Source organism: Schistocerca gregaria, chromosome 1, assembly GCF_023897955.1.
Source record: "Schistocerca gregaria isolate iqSchGreg1 chromosome 1, iqSchGreg1.2, whole genome shotgun sequence".
NCBI classification, from domain to species: Eukaryota; Metazoa; Arthropoda; class Insecta; order Orthoptera; family Acrididae; genus Schistocerca; species Schistocerca gregaria.
The window spans coordinates 106,783,911-106,798,583 of NC_064920.1; the positions used below are offsets into that span (position 1 = coordinate 106,783,911).

The window sequence follows — 14,673 nt, forward strand, 5'->3', positions numbered from 1 at the left end:
AGGAATTCGTGGCGGGCCGCATCAAACCAGTCAATAGACTGATGACAAAAAAAAAAGAAATATTATCGGAAGAAGGAGGGGTTTCAGCTAGCCAAACAACGTGTCAACGTAGCTAATGAATAGAAAGTTGAACAACAAGATTTCGATATGATAACAGGTATAAAAATTAAAAATGTTCTTCCGTCTATGCTTCAAATAATTTGTTTTACACTTCTTCAACGCTGCAGTGACACGTTGGTGTCTCCCTCCATTATTACTGGTGTCCTAGCTGACCTTCACGATCGTCCAAAATTATTACGATGGATTTTGAGGGATTGATAAAAAAAACATTCAAACGACATTTTAAAACAGTTCTGAATATATTTGGAGACACAACCTTTACGTAACACACTCACACGGTTAATCATACGTGGCGTGCGTACATATGCATCTAGTCTCTTTCAGATCTCAACACAGATAGCCAGACAGACAGCTACTAATTAATTAGTGCGCGCTGGACTGCTCATTAACAATTATCTCTGGCCTCGCTATCTTTCATCGTTGTCACAGATGGTATCCCTATCTAGCAGTCAGAGAGCGCGTCTTTTAATCAACTTAAAAATTACCGCCACACATTCGCGCGAAGCTATATTAGGAAATACAAGATTTTTTACCGCTGAAACCAGTAGTAAATTGGGCACCCGAAAATTTTTCTGACAGTTGAGACTGCTGTATGCCACCGTGTGTGGTCACAAGTGTACTATAGTGGCGTTGCTCTTGTTTTCCAGCTTATGACTATATTCTTTTACAGAAATTGACTTTTCACAATTCGTGATTGATCAGATCTGAAGATGTGCATTTGTTCGGAACTACATAATTATAAAGTGTGACTAGTTATGACTTAGACTCAATAAATACTCTTTTTAAAAAAAAAAAAAAAAAAAAAAAAAAGAGATCACTTAGGGGACCTCACAAGACAGTATGTCATCCTTTATTGATATGTCATATATCCACGAAAGAAGTGGCATACAGAACCTTTGTTTCGAAGATTCTTGAATATTGGTGATCAGTCTGGGACCGTTACCAATTTGTATTAATAGAAGAGATAAACGAGATTCAACTAAGAGCGGCGCGTTTTGCACAGATACTCAGCAAACGTCAGTGGCACACGCTACAAAAGAGGCACAGTGCATTACAGAGAGATTTAGTTATGGAAGTTCCGGGAAACTGTATTCTAGAAAGAGTAGGACAACCCCGATTTATCACCAGAAACGTTTAAAAAGGTCAAAAACTTCGATTCAGTGCAATCCGAAAATGTAGTATCGTCAGTCAGAGACTGAAATAGAGAAAATAATAGAACCTTCATATATATGGTCACGCAAAAGTCGCTCGCAAAAGGGTGTTTGTTACGAGATGTTGAAAATCGAGTGAAACCACTGGAAGGGACAAAGTGATAAAAGCTGAATGCAGTTACGTTAAACGACGTAACAATCCGTTGCACATTAGTCACCAAAGTAATCATTTGAACCATTTGAGCGAGCAAACTGCGATTTTCTTACTTTAGTGCCACTTAAAATGTTACTAGGTGCAGGTGAGACGTGCACGCACAACACCCAATGTAAAACTTTTCCCAGCTCACGACGAGGTTGGTACAGTAACCAGTATGTTTCATACAAAGAAACAGGCAGCTTTGGCTTTACTGTTAAATTTTTATTGTTCCCAACAACGCGTTTCACGTTGATTTAGGTATCTTCGGATTGGTCTACGGAAGAAATACAAAATTTTATTATAATTACGTGACCTTATTTAGTGAGATTGGATTCCCAAGAAAATGTTAAACTATTTACTGATACTTGATAGCTATGGGTACATGGGATACCGCGCAGGAAATATCCCAGCAGATAAATGCCCTTTGTCAAAACTTTAAGACCACTGCGCGTGTCCTGCAAAATAGAATAAAACAGAAAATGACCGACAGCTTTATTAAGGAAATTTGTAACCTGTTTTGTTCTTAAATTTACAACTCACGCTGGAAATAAGAAAGAAGCAGATTACCTTATTACGGTATGTGGCGGAGTCCAGAGCAAACTAAATGGAATCACACCTACAGAAAACTTTACATCATAAACATGCTGGAGGTGTAGGTCATATCCTGGATATGAAAACGTACAGAACCCCTAAGACGAGTGCACGAGTGTGAGCAACCAGAATAGGCCCTACACCTCCGGCATGTTTATGACGCAAAGGTTTATTGTCGGTCTGATCCCGTGTGGTCGTACTCAGCCACATGGCGTAACAAGGTAATCTGCTACTTCCTTCTTATTTCCAGCGTTAGTTGTTAATTTAGGAACAAAGCAGGTTAAATATTTCGTTAAAAATAGCTTTAGGTCATCATCTGTTTTATTCTTTTTTACAGAACAGCGCTCAATGGTTGAAAGTTTTGACAAGCGGCATTTACGTGCTGTGATATTTTATGTATGTTATCCCATGTACCTATCTCTACCAAATATCAGTAAGTTGTTTAATATTTTCTTGGTAACCCAATCTCACTGAATGGGGTCAAGCTATTATTATGAAATTTTGTATTTCTTCCGTGGGTCAGACTGAAGATGCCAAAATAAATGTGAAACGCGTCATTCGGAACTAATAAAAATTTTAACACTACTACCAAGACTGCTCGTCTCTTCATAGCATGCAATGTATTTACAATCAAATACAGAATTTATGGTCAAACATACTATATCCAAAAATACTGATATGTTACACATATAGAGGCTTAGAAGATACAAGGTAATTCCGAAAATTATTGCATTATTATAGAGCCACCCTGTCAGATTATAATATTTGCCATAGTTACTGTCAAATAATAATAATGTTACATGCTCACTGCCAAATAATGTTTATTGAGCTTTCTTTCATACTACGTATCTTCTTATTAAACTGACGGAAAAGAAATCCCAACACCAAGATGGAGTTCTGTGAGATACAGAAAGTTAGCAGGCATGTTTCTACGGCTGAAAGATGACTTGTATTCAGAACTCGCGGCTGTGGCATAAGAGAGTTCCTACACTACTGGCCATTAAAATTGCTACACCACGAAGATGACGTGCTACAGACGCGAAATTTAACCGAAAGGAAGAAGATACAGTGATATGCAAATGATTAGCTTTTCAGAACATTCACAAACGGTTGGCGCCGGTGGCGACACCTACAGCGTGCTGACATGGGAAAGCTTGAAACCGATTTCTCATACACAAACAGCAGTTGACCGACGTTGCCTGGTGAAACGTTGTTGTGATGCCTTGTGTAAGGAGGAGAAAAAAGTGCCATCACGTTTTCGACTTCGATGAATGTCGTATTGTAGCCTATCGCGATTGCGGTTTATCGTATCGCGACATTGCTGCTCGCGTTGGTCAAGATCCAATGGCTGTTATCAGGATAAGGAATCGGTGGGTTCCGGATGGTAATACGGAACGCCGTGCTGGATCCCAACGGCATCGTATCACCAGCAATCAAGATGACAGGCATCTTATCCGCATCGCTGTAACGGATCGTGCAGCCACGTCTCGATCCCTGAGTCAACAGGTGGGGACGTTTGCACGCGACAACAATTTCCACGAATAGTTCGACGACGTTTGCAGCAGCATGGACTATCAGCTCGGATACCATGGCTGCGGTTACCTTTGACGCTGCATCACAGACAGGAGCGGCTGCGATGGTGTACTCAACGACGAACCTGGGTGCACGAGTGGCAAAACGTCATTTTTTCGAATGAATCCAGGTTCTGTTTACAGCATCATGATGGTCGCACCCGTGTTTGGTGACATCGCGGTGAACGCACACTGGAAGCGTGTATTCGTCATCGCTATACAGGCGTATCACCTGGCGTAATGGTACGGGGTGCCATTGGTTACACGTCTGTCTCCTCTTGTTCAAATTGATGGTACTTTGAACTGAACGTTACGTTTCAGATGTGTTAAGTCGATCCCTGCGAAACTCTACATTACATCTGGATAATGCACGACCGCATGTTGCAGGTCCTGTACGGGCCTTTCTGGATACAGAAAATGTCAGACTGCTACCCCGGCCAGCACATTCTCCAGATCTCTGACCAATTGAAAACGTCTGGTCAATGGTGGCCGAGCAACTGGCTCGTCACAATACGCGTCACTACTCTTGATGAACTGTGGTATCGTGTTGAAGCAGCATGGGCAGCTGTACCTGTACACGCCATCCAAGCCCTGCTTGACTCAATGCCCAGGCGTATAAAGGCCGTTACTGCTACCAGAGGTACTTATTTCTCAGGATCTATGCACCCAAATTGCGTGAAAATGTAGTCATATAACAGTTCTAGTATAATATATTTGTCCAATGAATATCCGTTGATCATCTGCATTTCATATTGATGAAGAAATTTTAATGGCCAGAAGTGTACTGGCGTCAATAGGAAGGTGCACATCAGGTTTGGTTTAAGCACGTGCTGTAACGATCGAGAGCGTTAGTTATTTCTGAGAGTGGACGTAAGGAGTTGATGTTATGCATGCCTTCAAGAACACGAACCCGCCATGATCGACAGCTCACGGAGGCTGAACGAGGTCGTGTAATAGGGCTGCGAGGACTCGATGTTTTTACCGCGATATTGCAGAAGGACTTAGCAGGAATGTAGCCACTGTGCATGATTGCTGGGCGTGGTCACGGGAAGGTACTGTAGCATATAGACACGGTTCCGGACGGCCACGCGGTACTAACCAGAAGAAAGACTGTCGTGTTTGGCTCCTAACTGTGCCGCATCATACTACTTCTGCAGTAGCAATCTGACCAACAGTTGGCGCCACAATGACACAACGAATCGTTACAAATCGATTAATTCAAGGATAACTCCGAGCCAGACATCATTTAGCGTGCAATCCACTGACCCCAAACAACCGCCATTTGGAACTTCAGTCGTGTCAAGCGAGAGGTCGTTGGAGTGCGGAGTGGAGGTTTGCTGTTTTACTGATGAAAGCCGGTCTGTCTCGGTTAGGAGGGGGGGCAGCTGTGCGCCTGCAGCCAGCCTGTCTGGGGCCTAGACACAATGGACCTACACCTGCAGTTGTGGTCTGAGATGCGATCTCGTATGACAGCAGCAGCACTCTCGGAATTATTCTACCCACCCTTACTGCCAATCTGGGTCTCAGTCTAGTTATTCGAGCTGTTGTGCTCCCATTCACGAACAGCATCACACTGCGTGTTTTCCAACAGGCTAACGTCCGCCCACGTACCGCTGTTCTAACCCAACATGCTCTACAGAGTATCGAAATGTTGCCTTGGCCTGCTCTGTCACCATATCTGTCTCCAACCGTTCACAACGTTTGACGGCTACGTTAGTTATTAATGGACCAGTATTTTACATTTGCAATGGCATTTCTAACACATATCAATCTGTGATCTTGCAACATTAATCACTAAAATATCTTACCTAGACAAATATATTCTTGAAATTTCCTTGCTTTACCTTAATTATTTCTTGGCGCTGCAATTTTTTTTCCTGTTAGTGTACTTTGCTTTGGTAAGAGTAATGTATGATACATAATCTGTTATACAAAACAAATTAGAAATACTTAGATGAGACAGTAAGTGCAAAATAGTCTATATTCGTAAGCTGGATATTCATAAGCCTTAAACAAATATTGTAATCTGGATGAAATAATTATGTGTATTAAGGAGGTCACCAATACAAGATTTTATGATTGATAGTTGTGGAAGGACAATAAGTTACTTTTTTTATTTCTAAAGAATACATTAAATGTGTGTAGAAATAACGTGTGTTAGACCTGCTTGTTCACTGAGAATTATATTTGGTGAGTTGAAACTGTGGATGAAAATTTCTGGTTCTTCAAGGAGATTCAGTTTCTTTGCTTTGTTGACAAGTGCAGAATCTGAAGGTTGCCTCTAATGTTTGTCGTTGAGTGTCTATGTTCTTTCAAATGTGTTCCAAAGATGGATTTATCCTCGTCTTCCCAGAACATTACAGTGATGTTACTTCCTGTGTGGCCTACATAGAACTTCAGGCGAATGTCACGAAAAAGCTTATAAATACTTGATTTTGAGTGCCACTGGCTATTCTTTCTTTCTACAGTGCATGTTGTGCTATTGTAACTTAGTTCTAGTGCTGAAAGATATTTGTATAGTAATGTTACAAAAAAGACTAGGAGCTTCGTATGAATGTTATCTATAAAGGGGTGCATGAAAATACCAGCCTTAATCACCACGAGTGTATTGTTTCGTTTAATTTTGTTGAGATCTTTATCAATTATATGTTGGTTGTTTCAATTCCTATGTGCTATTTCTTTGATAATGTTAATATTCTTCCTTTCTTCATGATCACCAAATGGGAATTCGTACATACAGCAAAGCATAGACCTGAATAATGCCATTCTGTTTTATGTGAGACGACAGGATGTGTTTATAAAAACATCGCTGGTGACGTGTTTGTGATGAATTTAAGAAGCATGTTTGATTTTTGCCCTGGCTGTTGTAATATCAAGAAAATCAATTTCTGTTTCTATTTAACGACGTACTATGAAGTAGATGTGCACTACTGAGAGTATTTGCTAGATTTTCGGTATAATTAGTTATGTTATTGTACAGGATTATGGTATCTGCATACTGTTTATAATAAATTATATTTTTAAATAAAAAACCTGTATTGAATGAATTCTATGAGTTTAATGTGGATATCTGACTACTGCATGTTGTTACACCACCATATTGCTCATGAATTTTTGGTTAGATGTGAAATAACCATGTGACAAGATTAGTTCCAACATTTCAGTGAATTCATGTATCTCAGCCCTTCTCACATATATGAAAATTGTTCAGAATATCTTTAAGCTTCCTGTTAGTAACGTATGCAACACTGTCTTCAGTTGACAATAGGCTATGTATAACTATCAGGCTTTTGAGTTTTTGGTTGTGAATGTACTTTGGCACTCATGGATTCATGGCAAGGTATTTTGGGACACCAGAGTTAAATAATAGGAAATCAGAGGATTCCAGTAGTTCCCACAGCAGGGTTTGAAATCTGGGTGTGGGGTAATTCTGTGTTACAAGTATGTTATTTTCACTGAAAAACTCATGGGTTTCGTTCATGTGTTGAGATTCACACGAGGCTATTGCTGAGTTCCCTTTGTCGGCCTTTACTATCAGAGCTTTTATTTCAGACAGTTTTCTATTATTTCGGAGCAGTGTACAGTTTCCACAGAATTGCGTTTTCTCTGATTTGGAGACTTTTGTGATTGCTATATTCTTAACTTCAAGGCCATTACTGTTCACTTTAGCTGAGTCACATGCCATTTTAGCATAGACAATGAAATTCATAATATTGATTTTATTTGACAATGGTGCAGTGTTTTGTTTGAGGCCTTTCTCAAGTAATTTAAATTCATATTTGCCAAATTCTATACTTAACACTCAGTCTTAAACCTTGTGCTCTGTTATGGAAACACGGCGGTTCAAATGATTACTCTGGTGACAGCTGTGCGACTACTATTTGGATATTCCATACAATGTAAGCACATTTCATTCGTTTCACTTTACCACGTCTATTAGTTTCATTTATTTCTCCAATTTTAGTGTCATTCAGTTGCCTTTTAAGTTGAACAATGAACACTGAATGTGGAAACATGAAAATACACTAAATGTAAAGCACTCTTTTTCATACATTGAAAATTCAGTACATAGAAAAGAATGTTTCTGTTCTCTTGGTTACAGTGAAATGGTAAAAATAGTGTTGAAACAATGTTCACTTGATCAAAAGTTATAATAACAGCACACGAAAGCTGCTCAAAGTGGGAATAAAACGAAAGTACAGATTGTTCACCGCAGTTGTTAAATTGTCTGCAAAAGAATTTCGAGCATAATCAATCGCTGCTTAGTGGACGACATGCTTCCGTTGCATAAAATCGACCAAGGTAACACACCTTGTTCAATTAAAAATATAAATGACGCACATTAACGTTAGTTACAAGAAAAAGGGAATAACTTTAATACCTAAAAGTAAAATTGCAAAGCTCGAAATCTGACAAACTTGTATGGTACCTCTACACAAATCATGTGGGATCAAAAAAAAAAAAAAGGTAGAACATAGGTACCGAAAGAGTTGAGAGTAGCTCAAAAGATAAAAAAATTATTTTCATTTGCAAAAGATAGCTTTGCAAAAAACACAGGGATAATTTTTTCATTCTAACCGTAACGCCTATTCTTTGCAAAATCGGGACAGCGATAAGAATGGAAAACTCAGTAATGAAGTCCGCTTGCTGTCTCATTAGTATACTGTATGGAAGAAAAATCAGCTACAAGCACCACATTTTTAACATAATCTCCACATATTCTACCATAATTTTGTGTATGCTCTACCATAATTTTTCGAATTTTTATTGTAAACGCATGACTTCTGACAGAGAGGTGTTTCTGTCGTTTGGACATCGCAATGAAGGTCCTTCGGTAACCAATGGAAAAACTGAAGATGAAAGTGTGCTACAAAATAAATATCTTTTTCTCTGCTTCGCAAATGTGAGTTCGTGGGGAACGCGAACAATCTGTTCTTCGGATGGGACTATTGAAGACAACAATCCTCAACCATGACACAGTACCTGGTGCACTAAAATATTCTGCTCCAACACCAGTGCTAACATTCATGGCAACTGGAGACAACAGGATATGAGAAAAAAACCCTCTTTTCCTTCCTTTGTGCAAACACGAATGAGAGAGAACTTACAGATGAGCAACCGTTAAAATGACGTAGAAGTAACATGGAACTTTGATTTCCCTTTCCCGATTGAATATGGGATCTACATATGGCTAATGTAAGCTGTATACAGTTTTATATTATTAGAACTCTTATCACCGGTTTAAGTTAAGTAATTCCATTAAAAACTGAAAATGCTCCATAACAATAATTATTTCATATTTCGTTGTAAGTTATCTTCCGGCTATCAGGCTATCATTACACAAATTAAAATCGAACAGGCAGCCCACACATCAGACACAGCTACTGTCTGTACAAACACTACTATTTCTAAAGATATGTCGCCATTTTACGCATATGTATAAACCTAAAGGGCGTCTCAGAGATGTTGTGGAGGGCATCTTGAGGAACAAATCGAGGATTGGAACCCGTGTCTGGCAACTTCACCCAACGAGACTACAAGCAATGTACGCAAAACGAGTCGCATTGTTATTGAGTGATCGTGGCTGATTCCAAGGATCGCCAGTGGAGCGGAGACAACTGCTTCATACACAGGACTTGTTTTCTACAAACGCTGCTCTCTGTTACTTTGGTGAACACGGATTTTCATCTGCAGTCTATTTTTCTCCAGGTCACCGAAAAACATTGGAGATTTTAGAGGGTTCCAACAAAAAATAAACTGCAGATGGAAAACCTGTCCAAATCTGTCATCCACCAAGGCAACAGAGCATCATATTCACAGGAGACAAGCCCTTTCTTCGCAGCAGCTGGCTCTATCTTCTACACTGGCGGTCGTGGCGAACAGTCGCGATCACTGAATAACAAATAACACTGCAAGACAACCCGCCTACAGTCCGTCAACGTACAAAGTCACGTTTGCTGCCGAAGGGATGGCATAGCTGCAGGCGCCAGCGCCTGTCATTTTGACGGTGTGTAGCGTCTTTGGATGATGATTCCAGACATGGGTTACTGTCTTCAATTTGTTCCTCAAGACACCCTCTACAAGCCCTCGAAGTTTGTCGCAACATTGCTTGGGCTCACTGAAAAGCACAAATTTCAGTATATCTATTTTAAATGGCTACAAAACAAGAAGAACTCTATAACGATGTACTGAAAGTTTTAGACATCAAAGATATGTGTATAAATCTTTAAACCCATTGACTTACTGACGTAAACATATTACACTAAATTGTTTATCAAGATATTGGTTAAGGCCCCTGAACTATACGCAAACTGATAAACTGTCACTATGTCTATTATTATTTTGAAATAGACACAAAGAAGGTATGCACAAATAAAGTTTATGTTACAAAGAATGAAAGTAGAAGAATGTAAGGTAATTACTTTTTCGGCATAGTATAACTAATACCCATTGTTCACAGTTCGTCAACCACTTTCTCAATTCTGCCCTGCCCCCTTTTACCTGCTGATCATTGTGGTGAAAGTAATTTTGTTCATATAACATAGTAGTCTGCGCCAGTAGCCATTTGATGTACTGTTGTAGCATTGCGATCTTACACTTTTAATCTTTGAATGTAATCTAAGGTTTATTCGTTCATATCTTCTTCGTGTCTGTTTCAATACGCTAACCAATATACTTAACGACAGTTTATCAGTTCGTGTATTGTTGTGGAATATTAACCAATATTTGAATATCTTCTTTAGTACAATACGTTTATGTCAGTCAGTCAGTTGGTTTACGGATTTATATTCTTATCGTTAGAAAAAAAAAATGGTTCAAATGGCTCTGAGCACTATGGGACTTAACTGGTGAGGTTTTCAGTCCCCTAGAACCAGGTAAACCTAACTAACCTAAGGACATCACACACATCCATGCCTGAGACAGGATTAGAACCTGAGACCGTAGCGGTGGCGCGGTTCCAGACTGTAGCGCCTAGAACCGCTCGCCGACTAAGGCCGGCCGTATTATTAGAGTCCAAAATATTCAATACGTTATAAGAGAATATTTATTCTTTTGTACCGCTGTAAAACTGTACACTTTAATTTGTGGTTTTTGTATATATAATTATGTATTCGTAAAATAATGACGTATCTTTGGAAATAAGTATGCTTGTAGAGATAGCAACTGTCTCTGATTTTGTGTGGACCGTCCGTTAAATCTTTAGTTGTCTGACGATGCCAAAGAAAGCTGGATGCCTGATCATTAAAACCATAAAATAAATACTGTGGAATATTAGTAATGCGTATTTCAGTTTTTAATATGTCTGTGTTCCTCTAAGTGGCAGCGGAATATTTCATAAATACTGGTAATTATGTAGCTGTGTAGACTAAAACATACTTTACGATTACTTGTCTTGCTATTTCTCTCTCTTGATTTTATAACTGACCTCCTGCGGTACTGCACTAGGTTCAGTTGCAATGTTCGATGTAGCTCTTTGTATTTCACCAGGTGCTTAGGCAAAAGATGTTGTATCCTAGGCACTTAAACCTACGAGTAAACGTGCTTAGAAATTGTAGGAGTTAATTGGTAACGGCTAGAAATTGTATTTAAGTGGGCAAAAAGAATACACATAGTAGAATAAAATACGTCGTTGTGGAGGTAATAGAAGGACTTCATTATTAAGTTTTCTGAAAAAATCACTCCCGTACATTTTATATGTACTCGTAGGCATTTGCAGAATACTCACTCGTAAGGAACGAAGCGTCTGCATAGGAGAACCAGGCAACCACATGGACAAAAAGTGCAGTGGTCTCCAAGCCAATCATCTAACGCGACCCTTTACGCCTTCTCCACCTCACTTTGCCTTATCGGTAATGCCCGACTGACGCGCCTGATCCCGCACACGGAGAGTCGCGCATCGGTCGGAAGGCGCTGGCTGTGTTTTCACCTGCTGCGCGCGCGGCGTCGCCGGCTTTGTGCTGCGCTGCGCTGCGCGGTCGTGGTCGTGGTCGCGGCGTGGCGGGCACTGAGCGCGATAAGCCGGCCTTCCTGTGCCGCGCTGACAAACCTCCCCCCACCGCCGCCGGCAGCTGCGGGCAATCGCCTGCACGCGTCAACGACCAGCCGGCAGCCGCGGCCGCCGACGAGCCCGCGACACCGCCGACTGCTGTCCTGTTGCGTCACGTCAAACCGCAGACGAGCGCTGTTCCGGGCCTGCACCTGCAACGCGCCGGTCACTACAGACAGTAAGGTGGACGCGACTTTTTAATATACACACATCAAAAAAGTTATACATTACCCCTGTTCCCAGAACTCCAAAGACAGACGTTGACTGTGGGTATTGTATCACAGACACAGTACCTTTGACTGTTCAAACATGTCACTAAATCTGTCCAAAGATGTAACCAACCATGCTTGAGCAGCGTCGAGTAGATGGAGGTGGTCCGACAGCCAATGAGTTCCAGTCATTATACCAGGAAGGAAGTTCATGGCTCGTGTTGTCTGTAATTCAACCATGCCTAGACCGTCAATACCGCGGTTCGATCACGTCCACATTGTTACTTCGTGCCAGGGAGGGCTTTCAACAACGGCACTACTATCCAGGCGTCTCGGAGTGAACCAAAGTGATGTTGTTCGGACATGGAGAAGATACAGAGAGACAGGAACTGTCGATGACATGCCTCACTCAGGCCGCCCAAGAGCTACTACTGCAGTGAATGACCGCTACCTACGGATTATGGCTAGGAGAAACCCTGACAGCAACACCACCACGTTGAATGATGCTTTTCGTACAGCTACAGGACGTCGTGTTTCTGGTACCGAGCGCCGCGGAATTTGAATCCGCGCCAGGCGTCATGGACGTCGAAGTCCCATAGAGGTCTCTGCACCATCGGGACGTAAGCTATGGCGGCGCGCGCCTCCTTGCCTGCTTTTACTGTGAAGGCGCCACAGTGGAACACGTGGTCCCAGCGACCAATAGCTGCACCCCCAATAGCGTACTTAAGCGCCGGCCTCTCGCTCAGTCAGTCCTCACCCCCTGGTGTCTCCCTTCCTCTCCACCCCCAACCAGTTGCCGCGCCTTTACCTTTGTGTCCCACCCTCTCTTCATCTCGACAACCCTCCATCTCCTTTCCCAACACAACTCCAACCGTCTACCCCTTCCGGATGAGCAGCTTCGCCCTGACATCTACCCTTCCTACCAATTCTAACCCCATCTTCCTGCCTCTTCCTCAGGGCTCCCTCTCCTCCCCCTCCCTCCTCCTGAGCGGCTTCCCCCTGCTACTCCCCCTCCATCTCTTGTGTCAGTGTCTCTGCGCTCCCTCCTGCCCTGTCTTCCCTCTTCCTCTCCCGCCCCACATGTCTCCTGCCTCTTCGTGAACCCACTGATGTCCCTCCTCTCTTCATCCTGCTGCTTCCCCAGCTGCCCCATGCTCTCCCCTACTTTTCCATGCTTTCTGACCTTTTCCTTGGCAAGTCCCACCTGGCAGCTTTATTCTTTGTCGCGTGTGTACCAAGTGGGTTTTAAGTGTGTTGTTCCGAAGTGTTTTTAATACTGTGGCCGACCTTTAACCTGTGCATGCGCATTCAGTGTCTTCCGTGTTTTAAGAATAGCCAACTGTGTTTTTTAACTTTCTGGTGACTTTTTAACTGTCCCCCATGAACGTCTCCATGTCCATGTATTTTTACCTCCATTTTCTCCCCTTACTCTGTTTTGTGTTCCCCTTTTTTATCTCCTTATGTATGTATCGTTTTATTCTTGTTTTAGTTGTCATATCACTCGGCTGAAGAGCGGCGGATTGTGCCGCTGACAGCACTCCCCTGCCCATATGGGGCAGGGGAATGAAATCACAATAAAGAAAAAAATTTCAGCCAGTCAGTCTAATCTCACTTACGTCGATTTACACCTCGCTTTGCGCTAGGCGGCCTAATTCCTTGTTTGGGTACAAGTGGACCTGTTTGTTTCCTCGTGACTCTGCTCTTCGGTCTTCTTGTATTCGTTCTGTCCTTCGCTGGTTGTGTCCATCCTCTTCCGCTGTGTTGTTGTTCACAGGCCTCTTTGCGGGCCCCTCTGCACTTTCTGTCATTGCTACCCCGCGACCGTCCTGGTCGCAGTTATGACTCAAACTGAGAGCAGTCGCCGCATGATGTGCAACTTCACTCGTGACGTCTATGGCGAGGTCCATCTTTGCAACCACGACACCATGCAGTGCCGTACAGATGGGCTCAACAACATGCCGAATGGACCGCTGAGGATTGGCGTCACGTCCTCTTCACCGATGTCTTTTGCATATGCCTTCAACCAGACAATCGTAGAAGATGTGTGTCACTTCAACCCGGTCAGGATGAATGCTTTAGACACTATCCTGCGAGTGCAGCAAGGTGGAGGTTCCCTGCAGTTTTTGAGTGGCATTATGTGGGGCGGACGTACGCCACTGGTTGTCATGCAAGGCGCCCTAACGGCCGTACGATACGTGAATGCCATCCTCCAACCGATAGTGCAGCCATACCAGCAGCATATTTGCGAAACATTCGTCTTCATGGACGACAGTTCACACCCCCATCGTGCACATCTTGCCAATGACTTCCTTCAGGATAATGACATCGCTCGACTAGAGCGACCAGAATGTTCTCCAGACACGAATCCTATCGCGCATGCTTGGGATAGATTGGAAAGGGCTGTTTATGGATGATGTGACCCACCAACCACTGAGGGATCTACGCAGAATCGCAGTTGAGAAATGGGACAATCTGGATCAACAGTGCCCTGATGGACTTGTGTATAGTATGCCATTATGAATAGAGGCATGCATCAATACAAGAGGACGTGCTACTGGGTATTAGAGGTATCATTGTGTACAGCAATCTGGACCACCACCTCTGAAGGTCTCGCTGTATGGTGGTACAACATGCAATGAGTGGTTTTCATGAGCAATAAAAAGGGCCACATTATCTTCATCTTGATATCTATTCCAATTTTCTGTACAGGTTCCGGAACTCCCGGACTGAGATGATGCAAAACTTTTTTTGGTATGAGTGTATTACACTGAGGTAGCCAAAGTCATGA

General features: G+C 42.3%; 1 protein-coding gene across 1 annotated transcript in view; it reads right to left on the reverse strand.

Moving 5' to 3' along the window:
• LOC126334525 (uncharacterized) overlaps positions 1-11,584 on the reverse strand; it is a 1,455,833-nt gene extending 1,444,249 nt beyond the window's left edge. The window contains exon 1 of the mRNA XM_049996880.1: positions 11,356-11,584. The gene's annotated coding sequence lies outside the window, so the exon portion shown is untranslated. The remainder of the gene's footprint in view (positions 1-11,355) is intronic.
• Between the last annotated feature and the right edge of the window lie 3,089 nt (positions 11,585-14,673).